We start from the raw sequence: 26,154 nt of genomic DNA, 5'->3' as shown, positions 1-26,154 counted from the left end.
AACCAGGTAGAGTTACCAGAATTCCTCCCCCCGCCCTTGGCCTGCCAGGGAATTCCCTCCCCTTCCTTTGTTGTCAGAGCAGTGCACCAGAAGCCCACCGAAATGATAGGTCAACTCAAACAGCAAAGGTGTCAGTGGTTGCCCCAGCCATCAATCAACCATGCTGAATTCCATTGGTCACCTGTATATGGCCAGCCCAACCACATGGCTGGGGCCTATAAAAGTAACCTGTAAGATTAGGCGGGGTTGCTCTCTCACTCACATCTTAGAGGCTGCCCTGACGGGTCAGTATGATTCTCGATGCTAGGCGCGGAATAAAACTCTGTTTAACTTAACTTCCAAATTCTGCTTTTGTGTCAGACTCGTTCCTCTGATCATGGACCCTAACAAAGATGAGGAGTGGGGGTGGGGGGAAGAGAAATGGGGACCAAGACATGAAAAAGGGTATCAATGTATGTGAATTAATGCACCTTCTATCTGGTGAATATAATGTAACCCTTTTATTAATTACAATAAAAATATATGAAAAAAATGACACATCAGAAGGATAAAAAAAAAAGGGTGGAGGTAAAATGGCAAAAAAAGAAACATGGAAATGAAAAAAAGGTAGTAAAAAAAACCGGGGGGTGTTCTTCAGGGTTTTTTTGGGGGGGGTTGGGAAACGTATCTCCACTAAATTCTGCATTCAAACACTTTAAAAAGTCTTTTTCTCCTGCGATTTGGCTTCGCGGTTTTTCTGATCATATTGTTTGATTGGGAAGAAAAAAAGACAGTGGAGCCACCAGTGACTTTGTGTACCAGGAGGCGCAGCCTCACCCAGGAGGAGGAACTTCCGCTAGCACCAGGGGCGGTGGTCTGAATAAGCTGCCTCTGGGAAAACCTTTGTTCTTTTGAATGACAGCGCTGCCAGCACCCCTTCTCAGGCTCTGGTTGGTTTGGCCGGCTGGCGCTGCTCTATGCTGTCGTCTTGCTCTGGTTTTCTGCCTTTCTTCTCTCTAAGATCTCTGTGGTGCTAAAGCTCACTTAAGATGGATCTTTGGGTATAAACTTTCCCCTAAGTTGCTAGAACTGGAATCTTGACAAGAGCTCAGAAAGACTCACACTGAAGCACCGCCATCTTCTGCCGAACCTGAAACATGACATTCTTGAAGCTGCCCTTGACCTTTTGCCTCCTCAGCTTTGTAAGTGAAAATGCCTGTGGGACTCAGACTGCCAATATGGTGAGTGAGGATATATGTGAGATAAACACATACCTACTGCAATTTCTAGCATCCATGTGGCCTTGTGCTTCTTTATCTTTTTTGGTAGAGGCGTAGGTTTAGATGACATGTTTTTTTCCTTTTGTAAAAGAAATTAAAATGAAACTATGACAAGGAAAGACAACTGTCTTTGGCCCAAGTGACACAATTATACCAGATGTGAACCTTAAGAAACTAAAAACTGCCCTTTGAAAGCTGTGTCTGTTCCTAATCCTGAAGCAATAATATGAAAGAAATCGCCTATCTACACTTTTACATATATCTCACAAGAGTTTTATATGAATAGTGATAATAGTATTTGCTTGTTTGCTAGAGCTATATCAGGTGAAATGTAAGATTCTGAACTCGTTGGGTTTTCAGCTCACTGAAATAGTACCAGATTACTTTCCTCAGCTACCTTCTTCACTGATCATAACTGATCAGAAGCATTAAACCTTCTTTTAACATATCAATTAAAATTTTAAACAGCTTCAAAAGCAGAAATAAATGTATAGCAGATCTCTATGTGATCCGACTAAGTTAATTTCTATTCATACAGATTTAAAAGATTTTAAAATCCACATATATTTTCAAACTGATATGGTATTTTAATCTTTTAAATAATTTCATTAAGGGGGTTTTATTTTTTTAAGCATATCTTGAAATGTTTCATTGAATTCATGATAAACTCATTTTTGAGGCTATTTGTAAAGGCATAAGGGAGGGACAAGTAGTGCATGTAGCTCAACGTAGATATCATTTTTGGTCTAAATTGACATGAATACCACTGAAGATTTACTTTGGATTGCCTAGGATCTTATGAATACTCTACTAGTCTCAGTGTCTTTTATCTACGTCAGTAAGCGAAGAAGATTCAGAGATGGAGAGAACCTCAAAGTGTGTGGATTGATGGAGATAGATACTCATTTTAATCCAGGTGGTGCTGAAAACTCTAAATAGATTCAGCCTGATGTTTTCATTATATGAATTTAGATAAAGAAGAAAAATCTGACATATTCTTAATAAATTGTTGCTATTCCAGTAGCAGCAATAAAAAGATGACAGTTGTGGATGACAAAAATCTTGGATTGTCTTTTGAGAGAACTGATAGAATAACAAATTGTATTTGTAAATATGTATCAAGTTCTAAGGGTTGAAGTTGCCTAATATTAGTTTTGTAATTAATACATAAGGTAAGCAGTGATAACAAATCCATTTGTTAATATAGAAACTGACTCCATGAAATTATATATCAGCACAATTTTCTTCCTCTGTCAGGGAAGCTTTCAAACTATCATGAATTATTGTTTACCTAGTACAGTTGTTACATTATTTTTCTTCCTATGACATTATATCTTATAAGATTTTGATTGAAGACCAAACTGGTTTGAAAACATAAATGTTTCATATTCCATTTCTTATATCTGAAGAGGAACAGACTTTATTAAATTAAATTGATCATTATTTACATTACAGGTAAAATAAATTGTGCATTTTAGGTTTCCTGCTTCATAAGTATGAAAAATGATCTAGCAGATGATGCAAAGTTTTATTTCTATTGTGAATGTGTGTGTGTGTGTGTGTGTGTTTGTGTGTGTGCATGTGTGCGTGTGTGTTTGTGTTTACTGGGGGATAATTATATTTATTTTATTATTTTATTCTTATTTTTTGTAGGTCATGGGGCTTGAACTCTGGTCCTAGGCACTGTCCCTGAGCTCTTCAACTCAAGGCTACTGCCCTACCCCTTGAGCCACAGGGCCACAGGGCCATTTCCAGTTTTTGGTGGCTAATTGAAGATAAGAAGCTCATGGACTTTAGTTCCTGGGCTGGACTTGTTCTTAGCCTCCTGAGTAGCTAGCATTATAGCCATGAACCACCGCACATGGGTAAATATCTGATCCTTTCTCTATTACTATTTTTACCATACAATATGGTGTACTTTCCTCTTATATTTCTTGTGGTAATAGAATATAAATTAAAGCTGTGCATTACTCTGGGAAGATTCCCAGAACTTGAAATTTCATATGTAGCACCTACTGACTTAATATGTTATGGACTCATGTTTTATTATTCTTAATTTTTTCCTTTGTAAGAGCTATAGTATATAGCCAAATAAAAGTGGTAAGAATTCAATATTTCTGCTATATTTTATTGACATCTGCAGGTGTGTTTATTTAGGGAAAATATTTTATAAGTTGTATAGCATACAGTAGAAAATATACATATTCTATGTTTATGTATTTTAATTTCTTTGTATTATTATGTTATAAATAATATAAACTGATATTTTTGAAGGAAGTATTTTTACATTTATCCAACTTAAAAATAGTAGAAAATCAGGCCTAGAGTTTGGCCTAGTGGTAAGAGTGCTTGCCTAGTATGCATGAAGACCTGGGTTTGATTCCTTGGATATCGCTTCCTCCAGAAATGGTGCTGAGGCTCAAGTGGTAGAGTTCTACCCTTGAGAAAGTCCAAGGACAGTGCTCAGGCCCTGATCTACTTCAGGACTGGCAAAAAAATTAAAAATAGTGGAAAATCAAGGTAACGCTGATCACAATTAGTACAAGAGAAAAAGACATCAGATTGGTTTAAAATATTAAACCTCATGAATATGCATTTTTTGTGATTATTGCTTTCTGCTTGTTTGTTTTACATCTTTTTAGCAACATTAGTTATACAACAGTTTTTTATATATGAACACAATGTCCTCTGATGATATCTGCCCATTGATTACATTCCCTTCTGCCTCTCCCCAATTAAAACAATTTCAGTAGGCTTCATCATTCTATTCTTAAACACATATAAAGACTATGATAACCATATTCACTTTTTCTTACTCTCCCCATTTCTCTTTCCCTTCCACTAATATCCACCCTCTATTTTATTTTTGGTCACTCGCTGTTTAGTGAGTATTTACTTGTACAGAGAGGCTTCACTGTAGTAGTTCCAACATGTATACATTATATTTTAATAAGATTTAAATCCTTCTGTTGCTCTTTCCATATCCCACATGTCTATTTCTTGACGAATTTAAGTTTCTTTAAACTATCTTTAAAATATGAAGAGTGTGTTCTTTTACTATTTACTCTTCACCAGTGAATGTGCTTTTCAGTTACTGAAGACTTCTGTTACTGTTATATTAGGAGGGTAAAATACAATCTATTAAACAAGAGGAAGTTTATCTGATTTGGGAAGGGGTAAGAGAAGCACAGAAATGGTGGGACAAAGGGCGAACAGCAGTGATATTCACTAAACACTATGTCAGAAACACTATGTCCAACTTGGGGAGGGGAGACAAGAGGGAAAAAACTGGGAGAGAAAAAGGAGGGGAGACACTATTCAAAAGGAAATGCACTCATTTACTGACTTACTCTACTATACATCACCAATACAATAATTTTTAAAAGTACAAATTGAGAAAAAAAGTAAAAGCTAAAGCTACTGTTTATGCTGGCTATATGAGACATGTGTGTAGCAATGTGGGTTAGCCTTTAAGACAGGTGTCACTATCAATATTTATCCATGGCATGTGTTCCCATTATAGAGAGGATATGGCCCTGATAATTTGCAAAAGGTGACTGTGAAGGTTACATTGTTGATTGGCAGTTGCAGATTGGTTTGTCTACTATGATACCATCTCTGAATTGAAGACAGGCACAGCTGTCCCTCCTCTCTGGGGCAGTGGCTTCCCTAGGGTTTCATCTCCTCTTGCCTTCTGTGTTTATACTGTATTGTGTTTATGGACTGAAATGGTTACACTTTACTTGTATTTTTCGGTGTCTTGTCCCCTGAAATTTCTGAAGAGTATTTGATAATTAAATTATAGCAGGAACAGAGCCATGTATTACTGGATTTGATTGGTTACATATCAAGAAAATCAAAAGTGCCTCAAGAAAGAAAGATTCACTTTAACATTATATACTTTAATTTTTATTAAAGATTTTATTAACATTGAATTTTACATCATATTTCAAATGTCATGTTTAACAAACAAGTATTCAAGAAGGTAATCTCTATATACAATCACTGGCACAGAGATTTTAGAATGTAATTAAAATTCAGCTGAGTATTTGTATGTCATAGATAAATATTAATATATGTAATAAAACAGAGTATATATATTGTTCAGTTTCTTTTTTAAGAGGTTGACTGGCTGTAAAAACAGGAGAATCAGTCTAATTAAAGAACTATGTGCATGTGTGATGTGCCATAGGAAAATTACCTTGAAGAAGAATCATATACCTATAAAAATGAATGATAGGGGCCGAGAGTATGGCCTAGTGATAGAGCACTTGTCTAGTGTGCACCAAGTCCTGAATTTGATTCCTTGGCAATACATACACAGAAACAGCCAGAAGTGATGCTGTGGCTCAAGGACAGAGTGCTAGCCTTGAACAAAACTGATCAAGAACAGTGCCCAGGCCTAGAATTCATGCCACAGGATAGAAAAAAAAAAAGATAGAAATGTAAAATTGGTCCTGTCTGTCAGACAGGCTTTATGGGAGAGAAGAAGTAGAAGGAGAACAGAGAAGATGAAAGAGGGTGCATAAGGTCAAAATACTCCATGCACTTCTTGACAAAGGGAGAAATAAAGCTTGTTGGAATTGGCTTTGGAAGAAAAGGAGGATGACAGAGAGGAAGACACACAGAGACACAGAGAAGAAGGAGAGAAAGAGAGAGAGAGAGAGAGAGGAGGTAATTCTGACCATAGTAATTTATATACATATGGATATATCAAAATATATCTTTTGTGCATTATTAATACTAACAAAAAGAAAGTGATTTTAGGGGAAAGCAATAATGTCTTTTTACTATTTTATACTCTTTACTTGTATATTATAATTTTTACAAATTTTTCATTATTTATTTATTTACCAATCCTGGGCCTTAAACTCAGGGCCTGAGCACTGTCCTTGGTCTTTCTCAAGGCTAGAACTCTACCACTTGAGCCACAGCACCACTTCCAGCTTTTTTCTATGTATGTGGTACTGAGAAATTGAACCCAGGTCTTTGTGCATGCTAGGCAAGCATTCTACCACTAGACCTAATCCCCGCCTGTACTATACTTTTTTAAACAATCTAAGAAAACACTATCCTAGGCACTTATGGTATGTAGCAGTTGGAAGGAAGAAGTCTTCAGGTATTAATGCAAACTCTTACAAGCTATGATTATATTGCAGGACTGTGGTAATGTTTAATAATGTGCCATTCTACATCATGGTATATATATATATATATATATTCTTTTCTGAAAGGTAAATGATTTTTTTGGCACTTTTCCCAATTTAAGGGTGCTTGCACACACACACACACACACACATGCACACACACACACACACACACACACACTCTTACCAATCTCACAACTTATGAAAATGAGGTGGCTTGAAGATGTTAAACTAATATCATGGACCAAGATGCATGAAACACATAAACTGCTTTATTGAATGGCAAAAAATATAATACCTAACAAAATTAGAATAAAGGAAAGGATGGGTTGGGAAGTGTGGGTGAGAATGTTGAAAGGGGTGAGAGTGATCAAAAGGCACAATTTTGGTGAATGGCAAGTCCTTTATACAGCTACTTAAGTAAAATAAAAATATTTTTTTAAAAGAAAGGGAATAAAACATTCAGTTTTTCTGCAATTTTCTAATACTATAAAGATGCAGTTTATTTAGTGCTGATGTGAATATTATTTGTAAATTTGGAATATATGATGCTATGTTTCCTGATAAAAAAGAATAATGGTATCTGATTTTCACAGCTATGGTTTATAGCCTTAATCCTCATATGTTGTTACTTGGGCTTTACTGAGGTCATTATAACAAAGTCAATTATAACTTGAGTCATTATAACTTGAGTCAATTAAGTGATTAAGTCAGGTTAAAATGAGATATGAGACATAGGTATTTGTGTTCTCAATTAGTTGATTCTCTTTCCTAATATACCGAACTCTCTGTAGCACAGACTAGATACTTTTTTTCCTATAATTTACGTGGTAGATAAGAATACTTTTATTCATGTCAGGAAATAAACCTAAGTTCACTCATAGTCAATGTGTGTTGACAAAAACACATGTACACATTTCTGAAGAAATCCTAGATAAAGCATTCACAGTCACAAGAAATACTTAACTTATGGCCTACTTACAGAAGAACACTTGTTCAGGAGGACAGCTTTTATTCAAAATCTTTCATTTAATCTGATTTTACCTGTCATAGTCATGGTGCCTCTGCATGTCATAGATTTGATAGAATGTTGCTCAAAAAAATTTTATATGCTTATGGGTCATCTTTATTATTGAATAGGGAGGATAACCAAAGTGTGTTATACCTGTTAATATTGAGAAATCTATAGGTTGAATTTTGGTCGGGATCTAGCTTTCTAGGTGTGCAAACTTCTGTTCAGCAGAACCTTAGCTCAGAAGAAATGGTCATTTATTTCCCCAATTGAGGATAAAAGCAAATTTAGAAGTAGAGTGAACATATTTTTTGAAATTATGAATAATAGTTATTAGGAAATGAAGTAAGATTATGAGGATTTATAGTCATAGCATGAGAAAGAAAGTTAAGCAGTCATTGGTATGAGAAAGTCATAGCAGTGCCTGTTACAATGACATTGATTATATAGCTACAAATGAAGAAATCTAAGGCACACATTAATAGTGCTGTGCAGCAAATATAATGTATAGTATTCTAATTATTTTGTACATTTTCACCTAACTTTATTTTGAATATTTATAATTATAATGTAATGAACAATTATTTACTTTTCTATATCTACCACTCTGCCCCTGACCCCCTTGTACTATGGCTTAAACTCACACTTTTCATGCTCTTTTAAGTCTTTATCACACATGGTTGATGCTTTACCACTGAAGTAAGCCTCCAGTTTTCCACTTTTCCTTCATAGCCCATATGTCTTGTTTGTTTCTTTCATGCATTTGTCATTTTTATTTTCTTTTACTTCATTCAGCTTTCTTGAGTGTCTTGTACATGCCCCCCTTATTTTCATTGACCACTTTTATCACTGCTATTTGAACTTCTGTGATTTCATTATTATTCAAGTATTGTGGAATTTTTGACTCTTGGAGGAGAAATAGTGCCTTACCTTTTTATATTCTTTGCTTTTCTACGTCAAGATTTAACTAGCAGAAGTTCAATATGTTCTTCCAGAAGAAATAGTCCAGTAGAATAGTCTTAATCTTCAGGCAGAATATTATACTAACACCGAGAATAATGTGACCAAATGAAGTTCTATTTTCAAACCACTACACTAGGGGTTCCAGTGCTGACTCTCCAGAACTACTGAGATAGAAGTAAATCCACCGAGTCTCTTACTAATGGGTCAGTTGTCCATTTCTGTGCTCCAATCACTGTAGCAGCTTCTCTCCTTTATGTAGTGGACCACAGTTGTAGAACTGTATATATTTTGGGCTAGAGAGATTCCTACTTGGATATATGCTCTGGCTTGTATCTCAGAAGACACCAGGCTTTCAAGCCTCAGGGTTACCCCTGAATACATGTGACAGGGTAGGGTTAGAAGAAGCCAAACACTAATTTCTACTCTCGTTTGGTGAATTCTGAGGGACCTAGTTACTCTCTCTGTTGATATTGATGCTTCTAAACATTGTCCACTTGGGCACTTGTGTGTGTGTGTGTGTGTGTGTGTGTGTGTGTTGCGTGTGTGTGTGTGTGTGTGTGTGCACAAGGACCCTGGGGAGTGTTGTGGCAGTTTCCTAATTCAGAAGATCTATATCCTGTCAGCATGCCCATCTGGATGGATTTGCAGGACCTGGCCTCCATGCCCTACACAACTGTTCACCACCCTGTGGGGTTTGAGAAGCAGCAAGTCTCATGAGCTTTGGAGAGGACTCTGATTTATTCAGCAGTAATCACAATGTCAGAAGGCAGCCCCCGTCCCCATTCCCACAGCTACAGGAGAAGGGGGTTTTATTTCTCTCCCTGTTTCAGGGGATGAAGTCAATCTGGGCTATAGAAACTAGGGAATTCAACTACTGCTTCCCATTTGTGAACCAAAACTAATACCATCGCTATGCAAACTGGAATTGTATTCAGATGCCATCCAAGTACACACTTCTCCACTGCTGGGGTTTCTTCAGCCACTGTGCCTTTTCACCAGTGAGACTCAAGTTGATGTCACACTTCTCCTTCACAAGGAGCCAAGCTGATGGCGTACTTCTACATCAGCAACCAAGCTGGCACTGAATTCCTGTTGTCATCCACACAACTGTTTCCCCAGTTACATGGACCTAAACTACTGTGACACAATGCCACCACTGCTGGCATCCCTGTACTAATGTCCTATACTATGTTTACCATGCCCTTCACCATTACTGATGACTCATGGGATACCACTTCTAACAACCCATGCTGCCGGTGCACTTTCCCACAGCCTCAAGTCTGCAGGGACCCATTGGACACTCCTCTTTCCTTATGCCCTCATGGCTTTCTTACCAATGTGGGAGGCTGTCTCAAGACTATCTTAATTATATTGATTGACTTGCATATGTCGAACCAGATTTGCATCCCTGTGCTGAATCCTGTTTGGTCATAATGTATAATTTTTTTTGATGAGTTGCTGAAGATGGTTTTCCAGTATTTTGTTGAGAAGTTTTGCATCAATTTTCATCAAAGAAATGGGTCTATAGTTCTCTTTCTTTGATGAGTCCCAGTCTGGTTTTGTGATGAGGGTTATAGTGGCTTCGTAGAATGAGTTTGACAAAGAGCCTTCATTTTCAATTTCATTGAAGAGCTTGAGGAATATTGGTGTGATCTCTGCTTTGAAGACCTTATAGAATTCAGCTGTGAATCTATCTGGCCCTGGACTTTCCTTGGCCAGGAGGTCTCTTATTGCCATTTCTATTTCAGTACTTGAAATAGGTCTGTTTAGTTGGATTAAGTCTTCTTGGTTGAGTTTAGGAATTTTAATATTGGCTAGAAATTCATCTGTCTTTTCTAGATTCTCAGAAAGAATGACATCGCACTATTTGTAAGGAAATGGAAAGAAATGGAAAAAAAATCAAGTAAGCTAGATCCAAAGGAACATAGGCTAAATGGTTTCCCTCATCTGTAATAATTAGTACACATCTAGAACTCTCCTAGCAGAGGATTACAATAGCTCAAACCCTAGATACATAAGGCCATATAGGATGAGGCCAAATTAATGGACCTCCAGTACGTGGAAACAAAAGCTTAATTATAAGTAACTTATTCTTTATGTATTGTGTTTTTCTCTCTTCTTTCTGTGTTGCCCTTTGGTTAATCTCATATTGTTACAGTATCCCACTTTGTTACCTGGTATATTATATAGATGTTTACTTGTTTATTTGAAATAGGAGGGGAAAAATGAGGGGAGGTGTGGGGGGACAATGGGGACAAAATCATAAGAAGGGTGAGAAGTAATGCACCCTCTGGTGAATATAACTGTAACCCCTCTATACATTGAAATAAAAAGTATTTTAAAAAAGACTACCTGAACTCCAGTGTTTCTTGTTATTTTGCGTCCTCAGGGATTCTAGCCTCAAACAGTAGTCATCTCTAAAGAAGTCCTCTTACTATCAACTTTGAAGATAAAGGGAATGACAGAATATCCCTTGAAAATGGCTTACTTTGTGATGCAGAACTCTCTCACTGTCTCACAAATCCCTACACTTGTTGTGAGGCTTGTGAGATGTGATGTGTGGGCTTATCTTGACAGTAGATTTGGCAGTCTGTCACCCAGACTCTTGGTTTTACTTTGTAATGAAGTTGCCAGATTACCCTTTCCTTTTTGGGACGTCAGGAATGAGCTTGCCACCCTCACTGTTTTTTTGCTTCTTCCTAATACCTCAGTTATTTTGGATTTCTGCCTTTTTGATAACTTTCATGATTCCTGATGCTTTTCCGTTCTTTAGAATTTAATATTTCCTGTTTTAGCAGACTCCTCTAATTCATGGAGCTAAAGAGTGAATGCTTCTAGTCCATCACCTTGTCCTTCCTCCCCTGATTTTTTTTTTTTTTTGGTATTTGTCATTTCTTTGACCATGCTTGATCCAAATTGTATGTGACAAATCTGCAAGTGAGATTTATAATATATTAGTTATATACAAATAGATGAAAACGAGCATGGGCAAGGCAGTTCCTCTGTTAAGATATACAAACCCTCTGCATATGAAGGTTGGTCATTAGAACAAACTGCAAATCCAAACCAAAAATGAGATAGTCTTGATACTCAGTATGATGACTATAACCAATAGTATAGATAATTACTAGTGCCGGAGCTGATGTGAAGAAAGAGGTTACCACATATTTTGCTGATGGTTATGTGAAACAGAGCCACCCCTTTGGAAAAACAATGTGACATTTAACATTTTGAGATTAAATGAGGTTAAATGAGTTTCTATGTCAACTAATTCTTCCAATCTACAATAATATACAAGATACACATCTATACAAAATTTGTAATAACAAATCATTGAATACCAATTCTCATTGGTGGTGAGTAGGAAATGAGATATATTATGTTCCTATAGTGTAGCAAAAGATAATGAATTACAAGGTGGATCTCATAAATATTGTTGAGTGAGAGTATCATGATTATATTTATATAAGAAAGTTTACTGAGTAAAGTAGATGAGCAATTGTCCAGAATTGGAAGTGTACAAAGCAGGACTGATTCCTAGCAGATGCACAGTTTGTTTCTGCATTAGAATTAATTTTTTTTTTGCCAGTCCTGGGCTTGAGCTCAGGGCCTGAGCACTGTCCTTGGACTTTCTCAAGGCTAGAGCTCTACCACTTGAGCCTCAGCACCACTTCTGGCTTTTTTCTATGTATGTGGTACCGAGGAATCGAACCTGGGTCTTCATGCATGCTAGGCAAGCACTTTAACCACTAGGCCAAACTCCCGGCCCTAGAATTAATTTTTTAAATTAAACAATTTGGCTGGGGCAAATATAGGTAGATTTCTTCATAAAGCAGAATATAATAACTTCATTTGTAGCATAATCACAATTGCAGCTACTATTCTGGATGTATTATATTTAATAAACTAAACGTAGTCAGAAAATATCTAAACTTAATTTCTAGCATTAATTATATAATGTATATAATAAAAACAAATAAACTATATATGTTAAATGGGTATACTGGACAGCATGTGGATTGTTTTCCAATAAATAATGTGTTAAGAAGGATGACATACACTTTGTTATCTGATATATTGAATTTATTTGTATTTGGATATTTGAAATTTGATAGGGAAGGGGGGAAAACCAAGACGGGAGGGGGGTGTGGGGGGGGGAGGGAAATGGGTACCAAGACATGTGAAAGGGTATCAATATATGTGAATTAATGCACCTTCTATCTGGCAAATATCATGTAACCCTTTTACTAATTACAATAAAAAACAAAAAAGGAATAAAAAAAAGAAGGATGACATAAAATTACTTCTAAGTAGGCAATGGTTACTATTTTTACTGCCATTATTATAAGATCAGTGCATCATCTCACATATCTTCAAAACTGCTAATACATTCAGATAAAGAATGAATTTTTTTTTTCAAAAAGAATAGTGAGATTAGTGAGCCAGTCTGAGTTACATATCAAGTTAAGGCTGCCAAGACTGACATTGTGAGATACTGTTTTTAAAAGACAAAAATAAACTAAAAAATCATCCTCATATGAAGAGGATATATGTATGCTACACATACAAAGAAATATTAGAAAACCAATCACTTCAATGTTATGTTGTGTTTAATTTGTTGTTTGTGATATCAATGTTTGTAATGTAATTATATATTCATGTATGAATTTAAGTAAATGAAAGCTTAGATTTTAATCTAACTTCAACTCTGCTTATTAAATGGGACACTTTATCTTTATTCCTGCTGCATATTTACAAAAATGTTTTCTTTTTATTATTTGTTTCCACTTGTGACAACTTTGACTTCAAGTTAATTTATTACTTGAACCAAATGAGCTGATCAACCACTTTATTATTAATCTCTAATATTCATGTGCCTTTTGTTTGTAATTACTTCTGCAGTAGTAAGATTTGGCATTCTTTCATCTTTAGTGTTTTTCTTGGACTTGTGACATCTACACAAATAATTCTATATCTGAACATATATCTTTGTTACTTAATTAAGTACAAAGCAAAGTTGGATCATCAACATACATTCAACTTGTGACATTTGGCACTGTATATTGTCACATTTTCTTCTAGATAAATTAAAACAAATACTTTCATTCATTCAACAAACTTTACCTCTGGAAACAAAGCCTGGAAATATTATATAATAATGTATAATGTTTCTTACTGTGAACAGAAATGTCAAAAAGGGACATTGGTTAGTAACATAACAAAAAAGGAAACACTGACAGGGTGATTCCTTTGTGGGAGTTGTATTTGAAACATTGGTATGAATTTCTCTGTCCAATTACAGCTTGCATATTGACCAAAAAGAAGGCAAGATAAGAAAAGTCAAGTTTCTATATGTTTCCCTTTTTCCTAATCTGTAACAGGCCAGTTGCTAGGTTAATAGGAGGGAAAGTTATCTTGTTCAGGCAAACTGAACTCTCACCATCATGAGTAGTTGTTAAAAAAAGAAAAAAAAGAGAAAAAGAAATCTCTCGCCATCTTTCATTTATGTAGAGCACCTGCTGCATCAAATGGTGCCAACCTGACTGACAGCAGGTAGTTTATAAGAAAAGCCCGCTACTTTTTTCTTTGTCAGACTGCTGCTGCCTTTCTGAGCCAGTGGCATGGGATTGTTCACTGGAAAGAGTCAATAGAGCCTGCTGTCAGCACAATGTGTCTCTCCGCATTTTGAAAGGTTTTACCTTCTTGAAGTTCAGTTGTCAGAAGCCTTGCTTTTAAACAGATTTCAGTGTTAGTATGTGCTGCTCCCTACTAATGTTAAGAAATGGCCACAAAGTGAAGGATCAGATGCTTTGTTGGGATGTTGGAACTGCCGATACTTATTGACTGACCACCCATCAAGAAACATCATTAGAAATGGAGGCTTGGATGAAAAGCACATTGCCACATTTTCTTTCTTAAGGTGCCCTAACTATCAATAGGCAACAGATAAATATAAAGCATACTTGAAAGGTATTCTCCCAACCCCGGATAGTGTCCATGTTATTGAACAAATATAATGAAAAAGCTATGGGCTGTATATAAGAGCCTTCTCATTTTCTAACATACTTGAATTACTATAGAGATAGAAATACATGGCTGTCAATTCCTGTAGATTATATTACTTTTCTTATTCACGGTCCTTACCATTCAGTATACATATATATATATATATATATATATATATATATATATATATTTCCCCCAACTATTTTGAAGGGAAAACATTCTGCAAGTATATTTTTTATTCTTTGTAAGCTGGTCAAATTAAGCTGATCTTAGGTTTTCAAAAGGTATATGAAATTAATTAAATAGAATTTGCCATGCTTTTAGTATCAACCTCTCTGAACTCCAGTATTATTTACTGAGAGCAGTAGATTAGATTAATTTATTCTTTTCTTTCTACTACAAAAGTATTTTATGTGCCTTAATTTACAATGTTTTGTGCTGTATAGCTCAGAGTATTGAGAGATAAATTAATTTCTTTTCTAATCAATATAATCGGGAACAAAAGAACACAAAAAATGTAAGTGAATACAAATTCAATGGTAGAATTCTGTGAAAACTGAATCATTATGACTGGTGAAATAAAGAGCTTTGGAAGGAAACATCTTTTAGTGTGACTTTGGAAAATGATTAGAAAGCTATAGATGGAATCAGAAAGGGGAATGTTGAGAAAACTATTTCATAATGAGAAATTGGTGTAAACATTGAGGTTATAAATATCAAGTAAGATAGAAAATTAGAAATCTTTCATTTTTTCACATATATGTAGTAGTGAGGGAAATAAGCTATCACATAGTCCCAATAAGTAAAATGCGATTAATAAACTATCATATGAGAAGTTCTTTTTATATCTTGCATATAGATGTAACATTGTATCAATTCATTCATTTATTCATTCATTTTTTAAAAGAGTAATATCTGTGGATGCATTATTGAATGTCTTTTGTTTTAGAAACATGTAAGATGTCACTGAAAATAACTTTTGGCTTTTCGTGCAATTAAGATTTTACTAGAGAGAGATAAAAAAGAATATGAATATAAGTAGAATCAACTGCAAAGAAAAGCAAATGTCAAGGTGAAAGCCTAGAAAGATTGATGGGAGAGTAGTATTTTATACCATGATCATGGCGGTCCTCTCATTTAGATGACATTTGAGCCACAGTTGAAAGGAAATAACTACACAGACTTAAGTGAAATAGTGTTCCAGGAAGAGGAAACAATAAGTAACATGGCCCTGAGTCAGGTGAGACCAATTATCTTTCTCAGCTTTCCAATTAAAAGAAGAGGTATCATTACACTGTGCATAACATTTTAGTATAGTTTTATTATATCTGATTTTCCATAGGAAGCAACCTGGTGCAGAATTGAGATATTTGTGCTTTAGTAAAAAGGGAAACTTTTATTTTTTCAAAGAGTAATATTTTTTCTAATGATTCTGAAAATAAAAGGAACTTTGTTGAGCAGAAGAACACATTTTAAAAATTTATTTGCTGTACTTGAGCATAAATTATTTAGGAACAAATCCTGGATTGGCTGATTTCTGTTTGGTTCCAGTTAACTAATTTCCCTGGGGTAACTTTTCCCTCTCTGATTCATAATAAAGTTGGGTCTTGGGCACCACCTGATGTTAAAACAGTTTATTCTGGAAGTTTGTTTTATAAAGTGGGTTCTGAGAGTTGGCCAAAGTATAGAACCACATACCCAGAGATCAGATAACAGCCTAACCAGAAGGGTTTTCCTTCTGAGACCATTCTTAGAATCCAAGGGTATTTAACTCACTTCTTTTACCTGTGTTCATTCAGCTGAGTTACCAGGTGTTTCTTTCATAAAGGGATTTTTTTGAACGATTTTAAAAGAGCAAATGTTATTTGAAAGTTCAAAACAGTTGCATCTGTGTTGAAACATTCTTATCAGTCAGAGGATTTTAGATTCCATTGCCATAAAAATCATCTAATGCTCCAGTCAACCCTGCATATTTTTCAGGTAGGCTTCATTTCCCTAGCAAATAATATACAGCATAGGTCCTGGGAGATATCTGAGTGGGCTTAGGGCTATTGTTAATCTCATAGCCATAATGTGTTACTCAGTTCATACCATTCATTTAAATAGAAACCAAACACTTTGTTAAGCCTTGCTAAGATTTGAATATTGAAAGGAGAACATCTATAAAATAATCCTAAAGCCAAAGAAATTATTGTAATCCAGATTGCTCAAACCAGATATCACAGAAACTCAAATAACACCTTCACCCAGGATACTGTAAAATTTCTTACATGAAGCAAAAAACTCCCTTGAATTTAGCAGAAAAGAAATAACTACAAATGCAATAGTATATATAAAATAGGTTTCTTATGCTCAGCTTCCGATTTCTCCTAAAAATACATTACACTTGGTTTGGCAAGCTCTGACTTTCCCTCATTTTTGGACAGTTTGTTTTTTAGGTACTAAGCCGTTGTTTGTTTGTTTTGCTTTAATTTATCAAATTCTCAATCAGAGAATATCACTCTTAAGTCTTCATACACCGGTTTAGGTTTGCCCAATCCAATTCTCCTAGTTTCCTTCAAATAATGAGTCTTTAATCATGATTTCTTTTGAAATTTTGTTTGTGTTAAGTACCCTTAACTTCAAGGAGTTCCTATCTCAAAATTGAGTACTCTTGAGAGTGTGCTCTCCCTCCCTTTTATAGATTAGCTCTTACACTGCAGACACATAACTACTTTCCCATATAGAAATGTCCCTCTTGAATTCACATTAAAAGAATTAATTAATTTTTATTCATTGAGTAGTAACATTAGTATCCTTCAGCATGTTCCTTCCATTCTAATAGAAGATGTGAAGTGCATTTATGTTGCATGTTGTAGTACCTAAGCTAATGTTGGCTACACTTGGAACATGCAAAGCTTCCTCTACCACTTGAGGACCAAGAGCATTTGCTAGGAGCATTGCTCCTTTCTTAATAGCATCCATCTCCTACTAACTTCCTGAACTATCTTCAAATGACAGTGACCTTCATGAAAGATTTTGGATCATATTCAACTTGAAAATAGTTCATTTAAACTTCTGATTATTTATAAAGACTTGTATTAAATGTTGGAAGAATAAGCCCTTCAGGGAATGACATTGCTAACTAATGTTTTTGAACTTTTGCTTTTAGCTATAAGGAACACACACACAAAAATCTATATAATTTTGTAAACAAACCATCCCATCAAAAAATGGGCCAAAGATTTAAAGAGAGAGTTCTCTGAAGAAGAAATAATAATGGACTACAGACACATGAGGAAATGCTCCATATCTCTGGCTACAAAAGAAACACAAATCAAAACAATTTTGAGATTCCACCTCTTTCCAGTTAGAATGGCCATGATCAAGGAATCTAATAACAATAGATACTGGGTGGTCAGGCAGGATCAGTACTACAGTGTTAGTGGGAGTGTAAAGCAGTTCAACCACTATGGAAAGTAGTAAGACGGTTCCTCAAAAGACTAAACATAGAGCTCCCTTATGATCCAGTAATTCCATTACTTGGCATTTATCCAGTTGTCCAGAAACAAGGACATACTAAAGCCACTAGCACAACAATGTGCCTTGCAACACTATTTATCATAGCAAAGATATGGAACCAAGCAAGATACCCCTCAGTAGATGATTGGATCAACAAGATGTGGTATTTGTATACAGTGGAATTCTATGATGCCATCAGAAAGAATGACATCTGCCCATTTGTAGGGAAATGGACAGACTTGGAAAAAATCAGAATAAGTGAAGCAAGCCAAATGAATATAGGCTCAATGTTTTCCCTCATTTGTAATAATTAGTACATGTCTAGGACTCTCCTAGCAGAGGATTTCAATAGCTCAAATTTAGATACATAGGCCATATAGGATGAGGCTAAATGAAAGGATCTCCAGGATATGGAAACAAGAGCTTTATCTTGAGTGATTGTTGTTCTAATTGTACTATGTTATTTCTCTTCTCTCTCTCTTTTTTTTTTGTCCTTATGGTTAATCTCATGTTGTTACTGTATCTGACTTTGTTGCCTTATATATTGTATATACCATTATTTGTTTATTTGCAATAGGAAAGGGAAGGGGGAAAAACAAGATGATTGGGAGGGGGTGGGAGGAGGGAAATGGGGACAAAAACATGTTGCTAGGTATTTTTAATTGAAGAGCCATCACCTCTTTCCTTGTTTTTCTTTCACACAGAGAGTATCGAGGATTGTTCTTCAATATACAAAGACTGGATCTGGATTGCTTTGAAGAACATTCAAAATGATGTTAGTATTGTATGGTCTACTTACAACACTAATTACAACTGTACAAGGGTATAATAGTTTTTGCCAATTACTGGAATTTATTATACTTTTCTACTTGTGAATATTTCTACTATTTTGGATTTTCTCCCTATGAATGATTAAAGTAAGACCATCACCTGGAGAGTTATCTGAAATAGAACTACAAGGCTGACTATATGAAGTTCTGTGGCTGTGGGTATATATAATTTATGATCAAGAACAGCAAACAAATTTTAAAAATGTACTCCTGTAACTCAACATAATGTTCTCCCTTATTTTCAGAACTATTTGAAAAATATTACTCTATGGAAAATAAAAGTTTCTTTTCCCAAACACAAATGCCTCCATTCTTCTTACTACATCAAGTTGCTTTCTATGACAAATTAGACAGAATGAAAATTGTCAACCAACTGGTCTCGTCTGCTTTGGAGCATTGGTAAAAGCCATAATCATCAGGAAAATACTTAGATTTCAGGGACAAATATCAGCATTTTATCCTTATAATTCCTCCCATAATCAGGATAGATTTGTGAATTTGCCCCAAAGATTTATTCCAAATGCAATTATGGCACAATGATAAAATAGAAAAACAAAATGAGTTTATATGTAATGATTATTTAAAATAAATATGCTATGTAAATGTAACATGATTAATATGTAATTGATTTGTAATAAAATAAAATGTGCAACAGAAAATAAATTATAGGCACATACATGTATGTGTGTATGTATGAATATAAATATTTTCTGTCAAATTCATTTCTCTTGATCCATAATTCAATTTCTACAATAAGCTGCCTGTTTTACTATTCTGGAGTATAAAACATTTTATGGATCAAAATGCATGGTGAACTATTTACATTGTTAAATTTATTTACTACAATTGACAATTTAATCTTTTTTTTTTTTTTTTTTTTTTGTGGGTCTTGGGTCTTGTACTCTGGGCCTAGTACTGTCACTGAGCTCTTCAGTTCAAGGCTATTGCCCTACCCTTGAGCCAAGCCCCACTTCCCTTTTTCTAGAGGTTCATTGGATAAGAGTTTCTGGTTCTTTTGTGCCAAGGCTGGCTTTGAACCTTGTTCCCCAGATCTCAGCCTCCTCGTAGCGAGGATTACAGGTGTGAGCCACCATGCCCGGCTAGAATCCAAATTTTTGAAAGTGACCAAACAGATTTTTAATTATTATCAGACTTCTAAGGAAATGTAATTGTAGATAATTCTGGTAATTACCTTTTTTAAAAAAAAATAAAACTAAAAGTTTACTTAAGATACATATATGGGTTCAATTAGAATAATTTAATTTCAATTTTGGCTGTCTTAAAATCTGAGATGATTTTGAAAGAAGGCAATTATGTATGTAAAGTAATTCTTTAAGTGAAAGCTTAATATGTACTACATAGTAGGTATTATGATCAATACATATTTTAAGTTTTATTCTTCAGAGTATTTCAAGTTTGTAGATAATATATAATGATCCTAATAAAGGAGAAGAGCAGAGAAAGCAGTCAAGAATCCAATATATATCCCATAAAAATAAAAAGTGAGGAACAGAGGGGTAGGAAGAAATGAGTAAGAATGTTGAGGGGGGTTGACACTGACTAAGATATAAACTGTTTTTTAAAGTGTTGTTATTGCTTTGCCCAAGAGAGAGCTAACTAAATTCCACAAGAGGTGTTATAGGAAATTGTCCCATCTGGCTATAAAATGGCAATAATTAGGATTAAAGCATATAGGACACATAAAATTACAATGGAGGCATCTGCTAATTCTGCTCTGTGAAGTTCATGGAAAAAGCTGCATGAAATTCAGTAACTGAAATTTGAAGAAAGGTCATGCATTCCAATGGAAAAACACACATGAAACCTTTAAGGTATGAATATATGCAATGATCTGAGAAATAATGGAAAAGATCCAGGAACCAGTGCAGAAAATAATAAGCTTTAGAATCTGTGAAAATGTCTATTAGAGTATCATTAGGGAGTTCAAACAAGGGCAGAGAGGATCTGCACCTAGTAATAGACATTGTTCTGTGTACTTGGAATGCCATTCTCTTTACTCCGCATGCCCTTTTTCCCATATATTTTTTATTGTAATTAATAGGAGGGTTACACTATATTTGCCAGATAGAAGGTGCATTAATTCATATACATTGATACCCTTTCTCGTGTATTGGTCCCCATTTCCCTCCCCTCCTCATGCCTTTTCTATAGTCATTGTTCAATTCCTTTTCTTCAGTAGTCTTCCTTGACCACATAGACTGACTTTAGATCTTGGGATATTATTGACCCTAGGCTTCTCTACTGTAGACTTTTACTTAATAGGAAATGCTATTTATCAATTTATACTTACATTTATTTTCTCCTATTAACATCAAATATAGTGTGTGTTAGTGTGGTGCTGGGGTCCTAAGATTCCTAGGAATCTTAGGAATTAATGAAGCAGTGTTTAAAAATGAAAAATAAAATGATTTGAATTTAGAATAATGAATAAGGCAAAGTGCTAAGAGTTCATGCCTGTATCCCCAGCTCCTCAATAGGCTAAGAGCTGAGGATGGAGGTTTGAAGACAGCTTGGATAGACTAAAGCAATTCTGATCTCCAGTTACACAGAAAATGCTGATAATAGAGGTGTGATTCAATTAATAGAATGTCATCCTTGAGCAAAAATGCTAAGCAAGGGTAGGAAGACTTGAGTTAAAGTCTCTGTGTTGGAGCAGTCTCTCTCTCCCTTTCTCTCTGTCTCTGTCTCTGTGTTCGTCTCTGTCTGTCTGTCTGTCTGTCTGTCTCTCTCACACACACACATACACACACACACACACAGAGAGAGAGAGAGAGAGAGAGAGAGAGAGAGAGAGAGAGAGAGAGAGAGAGAGAGAGAGAGAGAGAGAGAGAGAGAGAAAAGACCATACCTGTACACATACATATATACTTAATAAGCAAAGGAATTCATGCAGGAAAAAAACTGTAGGAAAGCACTGAAGTTAGGAAATAGATGGAGGGGAAAGAGAGTTTTTGTGCTTAATTACAAGAAAAATGAGGGTGATTTACTATAAATCACTTTGAGAAAATAGATTGATGTCCTCTCATTTCAAACTTCTAATACCAAGACCTGAAGTATTTATATTTTAAAAAGAACTGAAAATTTATGGTGATTTTTTCCTCACAAATATAAATGATACACTCATAGCTCTTCTAGTAAAAATGATGGTAGCTCTGATGAATAGAAGTTGCAGATGAATTCTTTAATACTCTAGTAGAAAAAGTTATAGTAGGAAAAAAAACCCAATCATTACTACTAAGTTCAGACATTAAGAGATATTTGGAAGTGTGGGAAGATTTTTATTTTTAATGACAGGTACCAAATCAGAGTTATTTTAAATAAAGGCTTTGTGTGATTATTGACTTATTAAAGGAAATAAATGAAGAGGTGATCAAAATGTACTCTATTCATAAGTTGACATGTTGAATTAAAACCCTGTTGTATAACTATTTAAAGATAATAAAGAAAAGGAATAGGTTTAAAAATATTATATGTATACATATGTAGCAAAAGGCTCATGCATTTGCTCTGTGCATGGATCTCAAAGATTAGATATACTCTATTGTGCCTAATGTCTGTCACCAGACCCTTAAATCCATGAAAAGTCTGATGTTGTCAAATACACACACACACACACACACACACACACACACACACACACACACCTAACACTATTCTCCCACAAACTTTATTTCTATAAAGCCAAGTGGGTACTCTGGAATGCAGGTAAATTTATGGAGACTGACAATGTTAAAAGTATGGAAATAGCTAATTTTGATATTTTTCTTTGCTTCACAGTATTTCCTGTTCACCATGCACAATTGCAAAGAAAAAGAGTAAAAGTATCTTTTGTTCTCAGGTCCATACAATTGCTAAGATTAAAAAGAAAATATTCATTTGGATTAAGTGAGAAAGTCTACAATGGATAATGACAGATCAGGATGCCAATTATTTGGATACAATTAAACAAAAAGGCACAAGACAACGATGTGTTGCTTTCAGATAACATAAAGTACTACTTGGAAGGTGCCATGAGGCATAAGGGGTGAATTAGAATCTCCAGGGAGTCAAGAAATGTGTTATCTCTTTGTAGCACAACTCTCAAGGTTGTATGAATACCATATACGTCATGTTAAATGCACTAGTTGCATAGAGATTGATGGTACCATGTAAATCATATGTTTAAAACATGTTTGCTGTTGTGGGCTGGCAGCGACTGCTAACTTGAAAGCATTGGCTTTGATATTCCTTAACAACTGATAGGTAAATGGCTGGGACTTCAACCATGGAACGTTGCCATCCCTGCTCCAGGAGCTGGGGATCATTCCTTCCAACATTCCTTGAGCAGTTAGAGTGATTTCCCCACTTGACACTCCATGTTCATGGATGAAAGAAGGTCATTGTGGAAATTGGAATTAATGTGAAACTTTTTCCTTTTCTTTCTGTATCATTTGCCTAACTAGGCTGCCAGTTACCGGGTCTGTATTTGATTGACAGGAAATGATGCCTAGTTCAGCTAACATCAAATGCTTCAGCACTTCATGTTGGATGCTATTGGAGTAGCGAAAGAGGCCAGGTTGGACAAAGACTCTTTTAAAGCTGGCTGTTTCTTTCTCATGGTGAGTACCACAGTGAGACTCACCAGGAGAAAAGAGAGATCCACCTTTTATCTGTATTGCTGAGAGAAATCAAAGAGAGTGAATTAAAACCAAGAGTAGCTTCTTATGCTCATCGGAGAACCTTTTTTCCTCTGCCCCATTTGATATAACAAATAAGATCATCAAAGGGAGTCAAGCACAGGTTTGGAACCTGCTGCTCCTTGACCTTGGCTTCCTCTCTGCCTGCATAGACTCTCTGGAATTTCTTGTGATGTCAAACCACAAAGCTACATGAAGTGTTCACATCCCAGGAGCAGAGAGGGAATTTATTTTTAGATTCCTTTGCTGTGAGTCTAGTAAAATAATATGAAGTTCTTTTATGGCTCTATCTCATAGTTTTGATAAATCTGCTGCATTTCAAAGCATGAAAGGAGTGATAATAAAAAAAAATTCTGTCCAGACAATCTCTAGCCACAAGGTCATTGTAAGAATATTTGCAGAGTCCCTGTGGCATGATGCCAAGTAGTGATCACTGCTGGAAACCATGGGAATTTCTCCCCACCCAGTACACACCTATCTCCAGATGTATAAAATATTTCATGAAACAGGCATTTTCTTCCCACATAAAATGATATGCCTTATAATTCAGAAATATTAATAAATGATCCATCTAGCAAACCTTTTCTTTATTATCTTTAGTTATACAAAAGATGTTTCAATTCAATATGTCAACTTATGAATAGAGTACATTTTTGATCACCTCTTCATTTATTTCCTTTAATAAGTCAAATTGTTCTCATCTTGTAGGTTTTAAATATATATATATATATATATATATATATATCTTGCAAAAGGTGCATGTATTTGCTATTTGCTTAGATTTTTCAGTCAGATGGCCAGATGTGTATTTTGAAATAAAAAGCACAAATTATTAATGAAATGACAAGAGGATAGTAGAAACAAAATTATATCAATCATATGCTCTTCCTGCTTACTGCATGGCTAATATATATATATATATATATATATATATTTTTTTTTGCCAATCCTGGGCTTGAGCTCAGGGCCTAAGCACTGTCCTTGGACTTTCTCAAGGCTAGAGCTCAACCACTTGAGCCTCAGCACCACTTCCTTTGTATGTGGTACTGAGGAATTGAACCTGGGTCTTTGTGCATGCTAGGTAAGCACTCTACCATTAGGCCAAACTCCTGGCCCATGGCTAATGTATTTTTAAGTCCTAAAAAACTCAGGGATGAATCCTGGCTCATGCCTGTAATCCTAGCTACTTAAGAGGCTGAGATCTAAGGAATGTAACTGTATCCCCTTTATATATTTTCCTGACAATAAAAAAAAAAAAAACACTTCAGGGATGATTTAAGAAAGAATTATGTGTATATTTGTATAAACCTTAATAGTTTTACATGGTATCTATTTTTATATAGGATGCCCTAATAATGGCTTTTAAATATCTAGACAAATTAAATTTGAATAGTATGATTACAAGGTACAATCAGGTTGCTACTACTTTCCTGGCTTTATGCTGAAATCTGTGAAGAATATAGGTTCTCAGCAATGAGTAAAACCATGAGTGCTTTTGCTGGAAGAATCTGCTTAATTAAGGAAGTGTTAGATGGGTGGGCATAGTAGTTTAGGAAGCTAGGGAGATTCTTGTTATGACTTGAAACCAATACCAGATGAATTCATTTATCTTTTGCAGTTTAGAACTCTGAAAAAGATAGTGTCTTGATAAAAGTGCTATGTCTAAAGAGGAAACTCGAGGATTGTTAGATTAGAACAGAAAGAAAATGAAGGCGCAATACGTTACTTTAGAAATATTTGTGATTGTTACCCCCACAAACCTATGATAGCACAATTGCCAGATGAGATTGAAGGATGAGGGAACCGATCCCCAGAGCTCCCAGAGTCATGCTCCATAGCAGCTACTTCACTAAGGAAAAGGCAGCAGGACAAAAATGGAGGGGCTGGCACAGAGGCAGCAGAACAACTACATGTTTTCAGAGTGCTGAGTGAGTGAGAAAGAAGAAACCAGTGAAGATGATGAGTGAGAAAAAGCTCCCAAACGTGGCCCCAATTGCAGCAATCAGCACATTACCTCCTCCTTCAGACATCCCTTCTTTGGATTCCATGTCTTTCATCATCTGTATGTCCTGGCATTTCCCCCTGCCACCTCTATCACTACCTTTAGTTGATGGATGCTCCTGTTTCTGTATCTCATATTGGAATTCTTTGGCACTCAGAGAAAATATTTAAGTAATTTTGGTTATGTCACTTGAGGAACAACTTTAAGTTGGAGGCCCTGAGCTCCACTTTCCAGACATATGAATGTGCAAAGTAGTGAATTGTCTTCCATTTATTGAGTCCATAGATTTAGAATCCAAAGGAGCAACTGTCATAGAGGGACAAGTATGGTAAACTGAGGCAATTTCCTTGTTTGATTCCTGTAATGTAATAGTAATAGTAACTTTAGTAGTAGTAAACTTCTGTAGTAGTATACTATTTATTTATTATTATTTTTTTGCCAGTCCTGGGCTTGAGCTCAGGGCCTGAGCACTGTCCTTGGACTTTCTCAAGGCTAGAGCTCTACCACTTAAGCCTCAGCACCACTTCTGGCTTTTTTCTATGTATGTGGTACCAAGGAATCGAACCCGGGTCTTCATGCATGCTAGGCAAGCACTTTAACCACTAGGCCAAACTCCCGGCCTAGTATACTATTTTTAATTGCATCTGTGCATCCCTAATAATCACTATCTTCTTCCATTTATTTTTGCCAGTTCTGGGCCTTGAACTCAGGGCCTGTGCACCGTCCTTGGGCTTTCT

This window comes from Megascapheus bottae, chromosome 1 (assembly GCF_031878675.1).
Source record: "Megascapheus bottae isolate mThoBot1 chromosome 1, mThoBot2.hap1, whole genome shotgun sequence".
NCBI classification, from domain to species: domain Eukaryota; kingdom Metazoa; phylum Chordata; class Mammalia; order Rodentia; family Geomyidae; genus Megascapheus; species Megascapheus bottae.
Note: the sequence above shows the minus strand (reverse complement) of the source record.